Source organism: Bufo gargarizans, chromosome 5 (assembly GCF_014858855.1).
Source record: "Bufo gargarizans isolate SCDJY-AF-19 chromosome 5, ASM1485885v1, whole genome shotgun sequence".
Lineage (NCBI taxonomy): Eukaryota > Metazoa > Chordata > Amphibia > Anura > Bufonidae > Bufo > Bufo gargarizans.
In genome coordinates this window covers 16,313,999-16,332,189 of record NC_058084.1, presented here as the reverse complement: position 1 = coordinate 16,332,189, position 18,191 = coordinate 16,313,999, and positions in this window count along the sequence as shown.

The following is an 18,191-nucleotide window of genomic DNA, read 5'->3' as shown; positions in this document are numbered from 1 at the left end:
GCTACATGAGAAGAATCTGCAGAACTAATCCTAAGCTTAACAGCAGCAAGTCCAATGTATGTATGAGATAGCCAAGATGATTGTCTATAAAATGATGGGAGTCTTACATTTGAAGTTGTAGTGGATGGTGATATACGGAGCCTGAAATTCAAAAGTTCAAAACATTGTTACCCTTTTGCTCGTCAGTGTGTATATCGGTATCCAAACACAGACTGATAGGGACCTTAGATTGTGAGCCCCATTGGGGACAGTGAGTGACGCTAATGTCTGTAAAGCTCTGCGGAATATGTCAGCGCTATATAAGTGCATAAAATAGATAAATGTTAATGAGGGACATTTACTGAGCTAATTACACTTCTATTGTGGCTTTGAAAAGTCACACACTATGGCGCCCACTATAATTTGAGACTTTTTAGGCTTCCCACCACTTTGGAAAATGGGATAGGGCTTAGCAGAAGTGGGCAAGGCTCGCCAAAAAGTGGCAAAATATATAGCTGAAGTCTACGCCAGTATATTGGGGGCATGGACCTCAGTTTCTGGCTCAGGGCAGAAACTGAAACTGAACTCATAAATTAGGCGCCTCTCACGCCAGTGCAGGGAGATCAAGACTCACGGATGTGCCAGTCTTGATATATTTCCCCTTATGAGTTCATTAGTCAGCAGGCGGAAAGCAGCACAGACAACAAGGAGAGAAAGGGTGCAACCCCTGCGGCGCTGAACCTGAGGTGGGATACACTGAACTAAGCTGCTCAATGTCAGAAAAGGTGAAATGGGTGTGTCATATATATGGCTCTCATTCTGAACACCATATATCTCGATGTATTTGTACCAGAGAACTGGCTTAAATTCACTGATAAATCTACAGATCTCAATCCTCTGTGTCTCTTTATATTGTATATTATAAAACTGGATGCCTGCAACCACCACCAGGGGGAGCTCAGTGCTTAGAAATTTATACAGTTACAATTGCAATTAATGGCAGCTGTAAATCATTTTTTTGCCCTGCGCTTCCCCTAGTGGCGGAGGCAGAAAAATGCAGTGAATCTGTATCGGTAACTGAAAAATCAGTTCACCCCAGGCCAACCCTTTTCCCAAGGCTCCATAGTAGTCCTGTGGTCTGCCTCCATGTTAGGTATGCTACTTGATAGATTGATGGATGGATAGGTAGACCTTTTTTTATCAGTTTGTTACTTTTCCCTATTCAGATGCTACATGTAACAGGCCTTTTAATTGTGTCGCTTTACTGGGATCTGGGTTCGTGTTCTGTCTGTTTTCCTTTATTAGTAATTTGGTAATTAATTTCCATCGATAGTTCTGTAACTTTTATGCTGACTCCTTCTATTTGGAGACAATGTATCTTCTTTAACTTTCTCCTTTTTGAATAGATCAGGGCTCCGGCAAGTGTCAGAGGAAATAACAAAGCGCGCCTCTCCGTCCTGCTCACGTTTGAGCGTGGTACGATTTGTTCCAATAAAAGCTGAAACCAGGACACCCTGGGCTTAATTATCTCCCGGATTGTCTGATGTATCAATACTAAAGATAAAACGTCTTCTGCACGCACAGAGGGAGTGTTTGATATTTGTTTGGAGCTGGGCAGAATCACATTTACCTTTTTTTTTCAACAGTAAATGTGGAGAAAGTCATACAACACAATAGATCACAATGGAACGTTCTCTTCTGTTCTTCTATGGAATAAATAACCACAAATGAAGATATACTGTAGGGTATTTATGGCCTCCGGAAAGACCCACATGAGGTTCCAGGAAGTAATGGCATCCCCAATTACTCCAGTAATTATGACAGTGATGGATGATTAGGATGATGTAGCATAAAAATGCTCACCTCACCTGTAACTAAGAGAAGAAAATCGCCAATATGATCAAGGTGGTCCTTATCATCCTTACCATTAGTCTCCATAAATGCTCAGTCACACAGACCCACAGGATCTCTGTTCGGTCCCTCAGGAAGGTTACGTATTTGCCCCTAGAAGCAAAACCTCCATAATAAATAAGGCACTTCTTGCATATTGGATTTCTTGGGTAAATCAAGGTGAAACCCATCCCCAAGCTTGCAAACCTCAACCTTACACGGTGCACAAGATACCTTGTTGGAGATATATAATATCAGAAAGTGGTAATATCAGAGAAATATGGAGGCACAGTATGGGCTTCAATAAGCGTAAATTTCAAGCCTTTTTAATGAAAGGGTAGCATCATAACATGGCCGATCAGCTTTTTGGGAGTTAGTTGATAATACATGCAAATCTCTAATGGTGGCCATATTGGTTGCTTCACCTCATGGTCCTAGTGCCAAATAAAGATTAGCGCTAAGTATAGGGGCAGTGAGGAATTAATGGAGAATATGTCCGTTCATAAGTCTGGTAGTAGATGGTCCACATCAATGAAAAGAGGGCTAAGAAAAAAGGGCAAAATGTTCTGATGGGTCTGTCGAAAACCCTTGTCAGAATTGGCTGCAGTTATATATTGGCCCTTAAGTTAACCCTGAAAAAACATAAAGCATGTTTACCCAGATGATCATGGACCTCTGAAGCCCATTCGCCCTTGGTATCTGATTCTGACATTTGGCATCAATGATCACTTGCAGAGGCTCAACATATACAGTATATGACCCTTGAGAATACGTCTTTGGCACAGCAGGATCTTGTTGGGACTCCCACATTTGTCTACTGGCTCAGGTTAGGGCCTCTCAAGAAATCAGATGGAAGCTCACCTCAGTATAGTTTTCATCCTAACTCCTATCTATTACCTGGGGTCACTACCTGGCGCTACTATTTATTTTTAAATTACGGTATTTGGTGACACTGCAAGGTAAAGTAATGGGAACAAACAGTGTAGAAACAAAGACAGCACTGGGAATAGCAGAAGGATAGAAAATTTGGGTAGAAGGTGAGGAGGGCACTGGAAGAGCAAAAAGCCAATGATGTCCGGACAGTAAACTACACAGACGAGTTATAGCTGTCATGGCGGTATGGGGCAGAAAGAGAAGAAATTACTGTAAATATAAGAATCAGTGAAGATGTGACCTGTGAATCCAAAACTTTTCCCATTTGTCTTAAAAATTCACCCTCTAAATCAGGGATCTGCTTTTTTAGGCCTAAGTTTGGCATTGTTAGATTGTACTGTTTCAAGAGGTTGCAATAATCCTTTGGATGCTTAAACCACTAACTTTACAGACCTGTAGGTTGATTTGTGTACAAAGACTCTTTTTTATTTTCTAAATTCTAGCTGGCTTTTACAGTGACAGCATGTCTGCATGACCAATTGTATTTTAACATGCTGGGAGTCAAGTGGCTCTCTTTTGCCCTTCTAACCAGGTAACCCTGCCCAAACTGTCAAAGGCTTGCTGTGCACCATAATAGCCTTTGAGACCATTGTCACAGAGGAGTACTGTGACGTATGCAGGTGGTAGCTTGTGCAGAATGCTTGGTTTCCCCATTCTCCTCAAAGTCCTTCTGTAGGAAAAGAAATAAATAGATGAAACACTGGCACCAAAAGTACTGATCTATGAGATCTTGAAAAAATATATTTGCACCATGGCCTTGTAGAGCCTTTGCATTTTAATAAAAGCACTAGTAACAGAGACCTACAGGGCGGAAAATTCTCTCCTTCAGGTCTCTCTCTATTCTGCTCTCCTCCAGGTATCACTCCTTCACCCCTCTAGGTATTAATTATCCTCTCCCAAAGTATCATCTCCTCCTCACTTTCTTCTTAGGTGTAACTCCTTCCGCTCTCCAGGTTTTATTATCCACTCCCCTATAGAAGCATCATCCACCATCCCCCTCCAGTTATCCTCTCCATCCATGCACCTACACCCTCTAGATATCCCTTACCTATCTAGCCTCCAACATCTCTTCTCTGTGGATTCCAACTTACTGTAATTCATGGGTGTTGCTGGGCCCCTGATGTTTTGTCTCAGTCCCTGAACGTCCTGCCTTCCTGCTAGATACAACTGTAAGACCTCAGGATGGCAATACAATTGAATCTAATGTACTGGGAAAGCTAAAGGACCTGTGATGACATCACAGGTCATGTGACCAGTAAAACAGGCAGTGGTTGAGGACCTGCGGTGATGTCACCATCATGTGACCAGTGCAGGAGAGGACGGCAGTGAAGAGGAGAAGTCCTGGGGAAGAAGCTGTGGTGATGTCTGCTACATTAGGAGAGGTAAGTGAAGGGAGAGGCAGAGCAATTCTGGAAGTTGTGGTTATTTAACTGGGACTGTATGTTAGGGCTGAAGGGAGGGATGTTATTTACATGGGACTGAATATTTAGGTAGTGATGTTATTTACATGGGTCTGTGTGTTGGCAGCTGTGGGAGGGAGTGATGTTATTTACATAGGACTAAATGTTGGAGGCAGCTGGGGAGGGAGTAATGTTATTTATATGGGACTGTATATGGAAGTGGCTGCAGGGAGAGAAGTGATATTATTTCTGTGGGACTGTATTTTGGAGGGGGCTGTAGATGGAGAAGGATGTTATTTACATGGGACTGTATATTGGAGAAGCTAAGGCAGGTAAGTGATGTTATTTATGTGGGACTGTTTATTGGAGGGGGCTGTAGAGATGGTGTGATGTTATTTAGATGGGACTCTACAGCGGAGGGAAATAGCGTTATTTACATGGGACTGTATTTTGGAGGGGGCAGGAGAGATGGTGTGATGTTATTTACATGGGACTGTATGGTGAAGGGAGGAATATAACTACAGGGGACACTGCAGGGGGCATTTTAAATACTGGGAGCACCAGGGTGAGCATTATAACAGTATGGGGCGGTATAAATACGGGGGAACTTCAGGGTAATCATTATAACAATATAGGGCAGTATAAATACTGGGGGCACTGTAGGGGCAACATAAATTCTGAGGGGGCACTTCAGGGCGAGTATCAAGGGGGCAATATAAATACTAGGGGCACTGTGGGGGCATTTTAAATCCGGGGGACATTAGGTTTTCTTATTACTACTGGGGGCTCTATAGGAGGGACTTATAGATCTGCCTTATTTCTACTAAGAGCACTATGGGGGGGAGCTTATTACTACTGAGGGGTCTGTAGAGAGCTTTATTACTACTGGGGGGACACTAGTAGGGCCTTATTTCTACTGGGGGCACTGTGAGGTCATTATTAATTCTGGAGGGCTCTTCTACTAATGGGCGCACTCTTGTGGAGCATTATCACTGTTGGGGGGCACTGTAGGGGGCAGTATTACTAATGAGGGCATTCTAGAAGGGAATTACTATTGGTGGGACTTTGAGGAGCACTATTACTTTGGGGGAGACTATCTGTATGCCACTATTATTTCTTCAGGATAGTATTGGGGGCACAGCGAGCAGCAGGATAACACTGTGGGGACTCTAGGTTGGGGGGTGATGATAAGTGAGGAAGCTAAGATGTCTGTGTGTCACATTCTGCAGAGACAAAGAGTGGCTGAAAGAAGTTGTACGGACCAAATGGAGAAGATGATGACAGAGAAGATCTACATCGGAGGAGACGTCACCTGGGAGGCCCTGGATTTGAGAGGTATTTGCTGCTGTATAGCAAGTGCAGAACAATGCAGTGTGCGGTGGAGGGTCGACTTAGAGAACTGGCCCATATTTATTGGAGCTTGGGCCCTGGATCTTTTGAGACCCTAGCAACACCTCTGCTGTAATTCTCCAGCCAGTTTCTCTGCACGGTTTGCAGTACTTGCAGGAGGACCCATCAGCAAGTCTTGCTGATGGTTGGCGGCTTCTATGCTTTATAACCAAAAAGAAGAGATGGGTTTTCCACACACATATCACAAGGTACAGGAGCAACAGAGTCATCACAAGTCCTAAGCACAGACATTGACTGGAAAAGAAAGTCATAATCCATGGCACAGCATCCATAGCAGCCTCATTAAACTCCTCTGATCATCAAGTTGCAGGTTGTGCGCCACTGCTCTAGATACACGCTTCATTATTGAAATTGTAACCTCAAGACGGAAAAATCATGGAATTATGGAAATCACAAGATTAACAGACATGTTAATGATATGTAAATTATAGAGATATGCAAATGAAACAAAATATTCAAAATATCTTGATTTATTCAGTATAAATACGGATGGAGTACAGTTAACACTCCTGTTTTCTGAGATTTCTGAGTTGTGTTATCTAATCTAAGCAAACACGTTCAATTGCTTTTCAATGGCTTTTGTCTCAAGATAATGCGATGAGTTAAGAAAGTTAAGAGCTGGAGTGCTAACCCTGCTACATCTGTACCACTCACAGAAATATCCACACTTGCATGCCTTGGCATGCTATCAATGAGGTTATTAATGGTTTTCTTAGGAATGTTCTGCCACACTGAATGCACTTGGACACGCAAATCATCAAGATCAGCTGTTGGCTTCCTTTGCAATTGCCAACCAATGAAGTCCCAGATGTGCTTGATAGAAGACAAGTCCGGGGATACTGCGGGTCAAAAGGTAGCAAACTTAGGCCATGCAGGCTGCTCATAGTAGCGTGATCAACATGTGCCCTGGTGTTGTCCTATTAAAAAACTGTTCCTAGGACACTTTGGAGAAATGGCCATACCACTGGTCCCAGGACCAAATCAATGTAATGCCGAGCTGTAAGTGTACAGAAATTAAGACTAGAGGGATCTGGCTACCATACCATCTCTGGCTTTCCTTGCATCCAAGACAAAAGTGGAACTCATCGCTGAAGAGGTTAGACCTCCATTCCAGCCTCCAGGTCAATGGAATTCCTGTAGCAGGACATATGACTCATAGCCCAATGTTCTGTCTTCATACACATTCACACAGTGTGCAGTCTGACATTCAGCATAAACCATTCCTGTCTTCCAAATAAGAGGACTGTTCTTTGTAATCTACCTTGTTTATTGGTAAACAGGCCGTACATATGTGATTGATTGATAATATATACGATTGATTGATTGGTAAAACAGGATTGTTTGGTTAAGTATTAAGCATGGATAGCATGTACTATAACATTACATTAACAATGAAGCACATGGCAAAATGACTGCCTGTACATAAGATTGTATGTCTCGCTAACAGTAATAACAACTCCCTGAGTAACAATTACAAGTAGCTGAACAGCTCTGCAACATACAATATCCCGGAAACAAATGTAGATCTCTCACCAGACATGCTTTTACAAGGATTGTGGAGTTTGAGAAGGAGATATGCAAAAGGACAGCTCTGCTGATGTGTCCTGGAGACTGGAGGGTTCTCTTTCCCAGGATGCTTTTCACTCCCACAATGCAGTGCACCACCCACAAGGCAGTAGTCTTTGTAACAAGGAAAAACAAAGTGTAATACAACTTAACACTGCTAGATGGTGCTATAACCACATTAAACACTTGAGAAATACTAAGACTCTGGCAGAATGAACTAGAATCATTTTCTAACCCTGCTGGGCAGAACAGCCCAATGTCATGCAAACGCCTTCTGATGGTCTGTGCAGACAATGTTACTGCTCTAGGTGTCGGATGTGACATCCAATTTCACTTACAGTTCAGAATGAATCACCACCATCAGAATAGATCAGCTCCATCAGACGATCCATCCGTGCTAAGGTATGCCTCTGTGCACTTACTGCTGTCACTACAGTTCATAGTTACATAGTTAATAAGGTTGAAAAAATACATAAGTCCTTCAAGTTCAACAAAGGGATAGGTGGGGAAGCGAATCCCAGAAGAAAATGAGACTCAGATTTCTACACATTTTCATAAGCATTAATGTAATTTACTTTTAAGAATTCATCTAAACCCTTTTGAAAACTGTCCACTGTTCCTTCTGTGACCACGTCCTGAGGAAATCTATTCCACAGATTGACAGAATTTTTTCTTCTCCAGTCGGAGGCAGTGCCCTCTTGTCTTTTGAGGGCATTTTACATGGAACCGTTTTTCTCCATATTTTTGTATGGCCCATTTATATATTTGTATAGGTTAACCATGTCCCCCCTTAGACGTCTCTTCTCAAGACTAAATAAATGTAATTCTTTTAATCTTTCTTCATAACTAAGACCCTCCATTCCCCTTATCAGTTTAGTCGCTCTCCTCTGTACTTTTTCCAGCTCCAGGGCGTCCTTTCTATGGACTATGCCCAGAACTGAACTGCATATTCCAGATGATGCCGCACCAACACTTTGTAAAGTGGTAATATTACATCCCTGCCCCGCGATTCCATGCCTCGTTTAATGCATGACAATATCCTTGTGGCTTCAGAAGCAGCTGATTGACATTGTATGCTGTTATTTAATCTACCATCTACAAGGACACCCAAATCCTTCTCTATAAGGGACTCTCCCAGTGTTACATCACCTAGGACATATGAAGCACGGAGATTATTACTACCAAGAAGCAGAACTTTATGTTTATCCACATTGAACCTCATTTGCCAGGTTGATGCCCAATCACTCAGAGTGTTCAAGTCAGCTTGTATTTTATGGACATCTTCCATAGACTGCACAGTACTACACATCTTAGGGTCATCTGCAAAAATAGAATTGGTACTATTAATCCCATCCTTGATATCATTAATAAATAAATTAAACAATAGAGGGCCCAGCACTGAATCCTTGGGGTCACCACTTATAACCCGGGACCATTCTGAATAGGAATCATTGACCACAACTCTCTGGACACGGTCCTTCAGCCAGTTTTCAATCCAATTACAGACTATACTTTCCAAGCCTATAGACCTTACTTTACCTAGTAAATGTCTATGAGGGACAGTATCAAAAGCCTTTGCAAAATCCAGAAACACTACATCCACAGCCACCCCTTTGTCCAGGCTTCTACTTACCTCACTATATACACGGCAGCCCCTCTGTCCAGGCTTCTACCTACCTCACTACATCCACAGCAGCCCCTCTGTCCAGGCTACTACTTACCTCCACATAAAAACAAATCAGGTTAGTCTGAAAACTTCTGTCCTTGGTAAACCCATGTTTTGTCCTTGGTAAACCCAGTTTGTCATTGTCCTCCCAACTACTGGGCATTGCATGACATGAACATTGCTGACAACTCGGCCTCCGTGCATGGTGATCTGCCGGAGTCCTCCCGGTTCCTCATGATCTCCAGCATCAGGCCGTGATCAAGGTCCTAGTAGGACTGAAACGTTGGCCAATTGCAATATATAAAAAAGATCCTTTTGGGATGGACAACAAATAAATTTATTGAATTTTGAAAAACGACTTCTCGAGTGCCGTGGTTCCTTTATATATATTATGATTGACTCCTTCCACTGAGCACCGAACATCATACCCAGGAGTGCCATCCACTACAATCAATACAGATCCCTGTTCAAGGATTCTGTCCCTCTTAGTTTACGACAAGTGGTGGTAAATATGAAGAACAGGATGCATTGCATTATCCCAGATGACTTGATCTGATTTTTGAGGTTTCATTGGCTAAAAAAAACTTTGCTTTCAATCTGGCTTTTATGCTCCTCCCGCAGACTGGAGCTAAGTGCTTGAAAATTTGATCATTTGCAGATCTTAGCGACACCTACTACTTCTTTGATTGCATAACCTTACGGCATGTCCTTTTTGGTGTTGCACTTTCAATGTTGAGGAGTACATATTTGGGGTGGTTTAATTGAATGAGTAGCATGGAGACCCCTTCCTTCTTCATTTTTGTAGAAGTCTTCCAGGAATTACTTTGGACCAGTGAGTGGGTCTTCTCACATCCAGATATAACCTAGTCTATGGTTCTCCCAGTGTTCCAGCTCACCTCATTTTGGTTATGCCTCCACTTGTGTGGTTTCCTTGCCGTCCTCGGTCTTCTCCGACATCTTATTACACTTTGACATTAAGTACAGTTGACAGCTCATTACTTCTTAATATTATTATTTTTTCCTTCCCATCTAAATATCAGACAAGTTTGTTGATTTTAAAGCCTTTCATGGAGCAGAGGGAACGCTCTATCACTTCTTCATTTACAGTCTTATCAGCAGCTTCAGAATATCACTGTAGAATATTGAATTGCTTTGGGTAACATCAAATATGTTTGGTAATTAGAAGCAACTTTCATCTCTCTTATTTCCTTGAAGATTTTAATTGAAATTAATTAAACACATATTACAAAAATCTAATGAAAATTGCTTGGGTGAAGAAAAAAAAAAAGCTTTTGAGAAATATGTGGGGGGAGGTGGAGCGGAGTGCTGTGCTGTGGCATTTAATAGAGAGCTCTGCCCTGTAAATCATATTGACTGTAAATATTGCTTCTCTCCTTTGATTAGGTTGAGAGGGTGACTGTTAAACGCTGAAATTAGTTCTGAAAAACCTTGATCTTCTCACAGGAAAGTTAAATGCAGATTTGTGAATGCACAGAGCAGGGAGGAGGTGGAGTAGAATTTACTGTAACAAATGACACATCACGCTACAATTTGACTTCTATTTTTAAGTACATTTTAAAATCAATATTAAGGAATAAAATGAGTCGGGAGGAGATGGAGTCTTTTATTTCAACATATCAGAGAGGTAGCCATAATAATTGCAGCAGAAATAGAAGGAACAGAGTCTATTTCTTAGAAGCTTATTTTCTCATTGTGACCCAGGCTGGGGCTTTGTGCAAATTGTGAGGCTTAATTATAGTGCAGCCCTTCATCTAATGAGGGACTCATTGACCACTGGCATCTACATATGCTAAAATGGCTGTTCCTGGCTGAGCACTGTATGCTCTAATGTGAACCATCTGAACTGAACTAGATGTTATTATACAGTGAAGAAACAATTAGCCACACAGTGTCCAGGTAAATAGTTTTATACAGCATCCGGATAGCTTTATACAGTGTCCAGATAAGTAGCTTCATACAGCGTCCAGAAGAATAGCTTAATTCGGTGTTCAAATAAATAGGTTTATACAGTGTCCAGATAAGTAGCTTGATACTGTGCCTAGAAGAATAGCTTTATACAGTGTCCAGATAAATAGCTTTATACAGTATCCAGATAGTTTTATACAGTGTCCAGTTTAATAGTGTCCAGATAGCGTTATACAGTGTCCAGATAAATAGCTTTATACAGTGTACTGATAAATAGGGATGAGCGAACCCGAACTGTATAGTTTGGGTTCGTACCGAATTTTAGGGTGTCCATGACACGGACCCGAACCCGAACATTTTCGTAAAAGTCCGGGTTCGGGTTCGGTGTTCGTCGCTTTCTTGGCGCTTTTTGAAAGGCTGCAAAGCAGCCAATCAACAAGCGTCATACTACTTGCCCCAAGAGGCTGTCACAGCCATGCCTACTATTGGCATGGCTGTGATTGGCCAGAGCACCATGTGACCCAGCCTCTATTTAAGCTGGAGTCACGTAGCGCCGCCCGTCACTCTGCTCTGATTAGCGTAGGGAGAGGTTGCAGCTGCGACGTTAGGGCGAGATTAGGCAGATTAACTCCTCCAAAAGACTTAATTCAGTGATCGATCTACAGCTGTGGATCATTGAACTGCTGCTATTCAATTGCTGACTGTTGTTAGGCTGCCCAGAGCGTTTTTCAGTCACTTTTTTCTGAGGTGATCGGCGGCCATCTTGTGTCTTGTGGTGCGCCAGCACAAGCTGCCACCAAGTACATTTAACCATCAATAGTGTGGTTATTTTTTGGCAATATCCTACATAAGGGGCAAGCTGCCACCAAGTCCATTTAACCATCAATAGTGTGGTTATTTTTTGGCAATATCCTACATCAGGGGCAAGCTGTCACCAAGTGCATTTAACCATCAATAGTGTGGTTATTTTTTGGCAATATCCTACATCAGGGGCAAGCTGTCACCAAGTGCATTTAACCATCAATAGTGTGGTTATTTTTTGGCAATATCCTACATCAGGGGCAAGCTGTCACCAAGTGCATTTAACCATCAATAGTGTGGTTATTTTTTGGCTATATCCTACATCAGGGGCTTGGCTGTGCTTGCTATTTTATTGAGGGGTGAAATACAATTGCCAAAATAGCAGTACCCTAAATCTGGTGATTCAGCTGTGGCCAGCCAATTGTAATACTGTCTGCTGTCTGGCAAAGGATATATTTTTGTTCAGGGTTGAAATACAATTCCCAACTTAGCAATTTCCTAAATTAGTGGTTTCTGCTGTATCAGGCCTACTTTAAATCTATCCCTAAAAGGGTATATAAGATTCAAGGTGCAGATAGGGTCATTCTCAATAACTTCACACACACTTTACTGTGCAATTCCAAGTCTAATTCTGTCTGTAAACGTATACCTGTCACCCAGCGCCTAAATACTAGTCCTCAAATTTATATTCAGCTAAATGTGTCGTTACTGCTGTGCCTTTATTAGTGTAATACGGTACCTAAATAGATAGCCAGATAGTGTTAGGTGTCTGTAAAAAAAGGCCTGAATTTGAATTCAATACATTGGGCCAAATAATATTTTTCTTATTGTGGTGAACGGTAACAATGAGGAAAACATCTAGTAAGGGACGCGGACGCGGACATGGTCGTGGTGGTGTTAGTGGACCCTCTGGTGCTGGGAGAGGACATGGCCGTTCTGCCACAGCCACACGTCCTAGTGTACCAACTACCTCAGGTCCCAGTAGCTGCCATAATTTACAGCGATATTTGGTGGGGCCCAATGCCGTTCTAAGGATGGTAAGGCCTGAGCAGGTACAGGCATTAGTCAATTGGGTGGCCGACAGTGGATCCAGCACGTTCACATTATCTCCCACCCAGTCTTCTGCAGAAAGCGCACAGATGGCGCCTGAAAACCAACCCCATCAGTCTGTCACATCACCCCCATGCATACCAGGGAAACTGTCTGAGCCTCAAGTTATGCAGCAGTCTCTTATGTTGTTTGAAGACTCCGCTGGCAGGGTTTCTCAAGGGCATCCACCTAGCCCTTCCCCAGCGATGAAAGACATAGAATGCACTGACGCACAACCACTTATGTTTCCTGATGATGAGGACATGGGAATACCACCTCAGCACGTCTCTGATGATGACGAAACACAGGTGCCAACTGCTGCGTCTTTCTGCAGTGTGCAGACTGAACAGGAGGTCAGGGATCAAGACTGGGTGGAAGACGATGCAGGGGACGATGAGGTCCTAGACCCCACATGGAATGAAGGTCGTGCCACTGACTTTAACAGTTCGGAGGAAGAGGCAGTGGTGAGACCGAGCCAACAGCGTAGTAAAAGAGGGAGCAGTGGGCAAAAGCAGAACACCCGCCGCCAAGAGACTCCGCCTGCTACTGACCGCCGCCATCTGGGACCGAGCACCCCAAAGGCAGCTTCAAGGAGCTCTCTGGCATGGCACTTCGTCAAACAATGTGCTGACGACAAGACCTGAGTGGTTTGCACGCTGTGCCATCAGAGCCTGAAGCGAGGCATTAACGTTCTGAACCTAAGCACAACCTGCATGACCAGGCACCTGCATGCAAAGCATGAACTGCAGTGGAGTAAACACCTTAAAAACAAGGAAGTCACTCAGGCTCCCCCTGCTACCTCTTCTGCTGCTGCCGCCTCGGCCTCTTCTGCCGCCGCCGCCTCGGCCTCTTCCTCCGCCTCTGGAGGAACGTTGGCACCTGCCGCCCAGCAAACATGGGATGTACCACCAACACTACCACCTGCGTCACCAAGCATCTCAACCATGTCACACGGCAGCGTTCAGCTCTCCATCTCACAAACATTTGAGAGAAAGTGTAAATTCCCACCTAGCCACCCTCGATCCCTGGCCCTGAATGCCAGCATTTCTAAACTACTGGCCTATGAAATGCTGTCATTTAGCCTGGTGGACACAGACAGCTTCAAACAGCTCATGTCGCTTGCTGTCCCACACTATGTTGTTCCCAGCCGGCACTACTTCTTCAAGAGAGCCGTGCCTTCCCTGCACAACCAAGTATCCGATAAAATCAAGTGTGCACTGCGCAACGCCATCTGTAGCAAGGTCCACCTAACCACAGATACGTGGACCAGTAAGCACGGACAGGGACGCTTTATCTCCCTAACTGCACACTGGGTAAATGTAGTGGCAGCTGGGCCCCAGGCGGAGAGCTGTTTGGCGCACGTCCTTCCGCCGCCAAGGATCGCAGGGCAACATTCTTTGCCTCCTGTTGCCTCCTCCTCCTACTCAGCTTCCTCCTCCTCTTCTTCCACCTGCTCATCCAGTCAGCCACACACCTTCACCACCTACTTCAGCACAGCCCGGGGTAAACGTCAGCAGGCCATTCTGAAACTCATATGTTTGGGGGACAGGCCCCACACCGCACAGGAGTTGTGGCGGGGTATAGAACAACAGACCGACGAGTGGTTGCTGCCGGTGAGCCTCAAGCCCGGCCTGGTGGTGTGCGATAATGGGCGAAATCTTGTTGCAGCTCTGGGAATAGCCGGTTTGACGCACATCCCTTGCCTGGCGCATGTGCTGAATTTGGTGGTGCAGAAGTTCATTCACAACTACCCCGACATGTCAGAGCTGCTGCATAAAGTGCGGGCCGTCTGTTCGCGCTTCCGGCGTTCACATCCTGCCGCTGCTCGCCTGTCTGCGCTACAGCGTAACTTCGGCCTTCCTGCTCACCGCCTCATATGCGACGTGCCCACCAGATGGAACTCCAACTTGCACATACTGGACAGACGGTGCGAGCAGCAGCAGGCCATAGTGGAGTTTCAGCTGCAGCACGCACGGGTCAGTCGCACTGCGGAACAGCACCACTTCACCACCAATGACTGGGCCTCAATGCGAGACCTGTGTGCCCTGTTGCGCTGTTTCGAGTACTCCACCAACATGGCCAGTGGCGATGACGCCGTTATCAGCGTTACAATACCAGTTCTATGTCTCCTTGAGAAAACACTTAGGGCGATGATGGAAGAGGAGGTGGCCCAGGAGGAGGAGGAGAAGGAAGAGGGGTCATTTTTAGCACTTTCAGGCCAGTCTCTTCGAAGTGACTCAGAGGGAGGTTTTTTGCAACAGCAGAGGCCAGGTACAAATGTGGCCAGCCAGGGCCCACTACTGGAGGACGAGGATGAGGAGGAGGTGGAGGAGGATGAGGATGAGGCATGGTCACAGCGGGGTGGCACCCAACGCAGCTCGGGCCCATCACTGGTGCGTGGCTGGGATGAAAAACGCAGGACGATGACGATACGCCTCCCACAGAGGACAGCTTGTCCTTACCTCTGGGCAGCCTGGCACACATGAGTGACTACATGCTGCAGTGCCTGCGCAACGAAAGCAGAGTTGCCCACTGTCACGGAAGGTGTACAGGAAACAAGACAATACAAAATGAATATATGACTCACTGGATCCAAAACTAAGGAACAAAAAAGGGAGACCCCTGCATAAGACCTGGCACTCTCCCTGACTGCTCAGCCTATGCGAACATCCCAATGGTAGATGATCGCATATCCACGTACCTCGACTGTATAACACTTGAACACCCTACAATAGTGAGGGGACACGACCACCGGCTCCCTACACTAGATACGGAGGGAGTCAGGGTCACCTGGGATCCAGCAAACAGAAAATCACAAATGAATGTACAACACTTATCTTGTAGAAGACTGGGAAATAGGATCAGCATGCACACACACTCCAGGAAGTTGTATAAACCGCACACTAATGCATTATGGGGAGGAATTTAAAGGGATGCAATCAGTCCAACTACAAGACAGCTGAGAGAGGCTAACGAGATGAGGAACTGAAAACCAAAACAAAGAAAGCTCAAGGAGGAGGTTCTGAAAGGCTTCTGTCAGAGCTTCTCAGATGTCTGGTTGTGACAGTACCCCTCCCTCTACGAGTGGACTCCGGACACTCAGAGCCCACCTTCTCAGGATGGGACCTATGGAAAGCCCTGATGAGACGAGTGGCCTTAATGTCCATCACTGGGACCCACATCCTCTCCTCAGGACCATAACCCTCCCAATGAACGAGGTACTGGAGAGAACCGCGGACAACACGAGAATCCACAATCCTAGAGACCTTAAATTCAAGATTACCATCAACCATAATCGGAGGAGGAGGCAAAAACGAGGGTACAATGGGTTGAACATAAGGTTTTAATAAGGACTTATGAAAAACATTATGGATCTTCCAAGTCTGAGGAAGATCAAGACGGTAGGCAACAGGATTGATGACAGACAGGATTTTGTAAGGCCCAATAAACTTAGGACCCAACTTCCAGGAGGAAACCTTCAATTTGATATTCTTGGTAGACAACCACACCAGATCACCAACATTCAGGTCCGGACCAGGCACACGTCTCTTATCTGCCACACGTTTATATCTCTCACTCATGCTCTTTAGATTATCCTGAATCTTTTGCCAAATAGATGACAAAGACGAGGAGAATCTGTCCTCATCAGGTAAACCAGAAAACCCCTCTCCCGAGAATGTCCCAAACTGCGGATGAAACCCATATGCACCAAAAAATGGTGACTTATCAGAGGACTCCTGACGACGGTTATTTAAAGCAAACTCAGCAAGGGACAAAAAAGAACACCAATCCTCCTGATTCTCCGCCACAAAACAGCGCAGATATGTCTCCAGATTCTGATTGACGCGCTCTGTCTGGCCATTCGACTGCGGGTGGAAAGCAGAAGAGAATGACAACCGAACCCCCAAGCGAGAACAGAAAGCCTTCCAGAATCTGAAAACAAACTGTGTGCCCCTATCAGAGACTATGTCTGAAGGAATACCATGCAATTTGACAATGTGATCAAAGAATGGAAAATAGAAAAGAAAATAGAAAAGAAATGGTGGCTCTCTCACTGTTCCACTTCTGGAATGGTGCACTACCACACAGCACTCCCAAATGCTGGTGAAAAAACGTAAGTGTAAAAAATTGTGATGGGGGTCACTCAATATTAGGCAAACACACGGTGGTTGATATCCATATAATTTTTATAGGCTACAAATAATGCCAAATAACAGTATTACATATAAAACATTTCATAAAAAATAAATAAAAAATGCAATTGAAATGCCGCACTAGAGACCATAAGCTCTGTAATTCGGTATATAGAAAGTCTCTGAAGAGCTATTTTCTAATAGCCCTGATCTATATCCAGGGGCTATAATCGTTGGCAGGTAGCTGCAAGTTCTATATTCCAGAGATAGTAGCGATGGTAAGGATAATAAATCTCACAATTATATTATATATTGTGCTTTACCGCTCCTGCAGTAGATCCACTTGTATGCCAGATTTTAACAAAGTGTGCTGTTGTAAGCTGTAAGGACCTGTAGATAGACTCTGTGTATGAAGTTCCCCACGCCGTTAGTAGCGGTGCAGTTTAGTGTTGCCGCTCTGACCTTCCAGGACCTATGTGGCGTCCCACGTGGTTTACTGGGCGGTCACGTGATCTGTGTTTCCAGGCGGGGTTTTCAAACTTCTTTGACGTAAATTCATGAAAATATAGTTGTAGAGTCTTTTCCTTAGTCGTCCCTCACTGTCATTCACCAGACGCGTTTCGGGGTAAAAGGGACCCCTTCCTCAGTGGCTTGACAGTGGAGGTATAATGTCCAGTTTTTTATAGTGTCCATAATTGGCAAATGTGGGTTGGAACATGAGCTGAACCATTAATTGGACCAGTGAGGGACATCTTGAAAACCAGGGGCAGATCTTTTCTTATAACTGGTCTACATTCACTATGTTCTAATACAAAATTCCTAATATTGATAGATTTTTTTCCAATCAATTTTTACATTTAATGCGGTATATCATTTTTAATACATATATAAAACTTAAATGATGTAAAATAGATAAAATCCGGAAAAAACGCATGTGCGGTTTTCGTGCGTTTTCAATGCGTTTTTTGCGGAATAAGGTTAAAATGGATCGTAGATAAACAATGGATACATTAATAAGTATAAAAAATAATAATAATGAATAAAAACATTGATAATGATAAATAAAAACATTGTACATATGTAGACTTTCAGGTACTGAAGGGGTTTCATGTATTAATAGCATGCGTGCATGACTATCATATATATTGTACATGTTACATCTTGATACTGTGAAACACTACTGTCGGGTGTCAGATTTCCTCCGTTTCAGTAACTTATTTGAATATGTGGATATAGATGTAAAAGAGGGCGTTTGAGCTGGCGGGAGAGAGAGATCTGGGTGTTGATAGACAACCTGACACAGATGTCACTGTCCCACCGGATCATACGCCCCATTTATAAAAATGCAAACAATTCCTTATCTGATCAATAAATGCCTGCGCCAGCGTCTTAGCATTG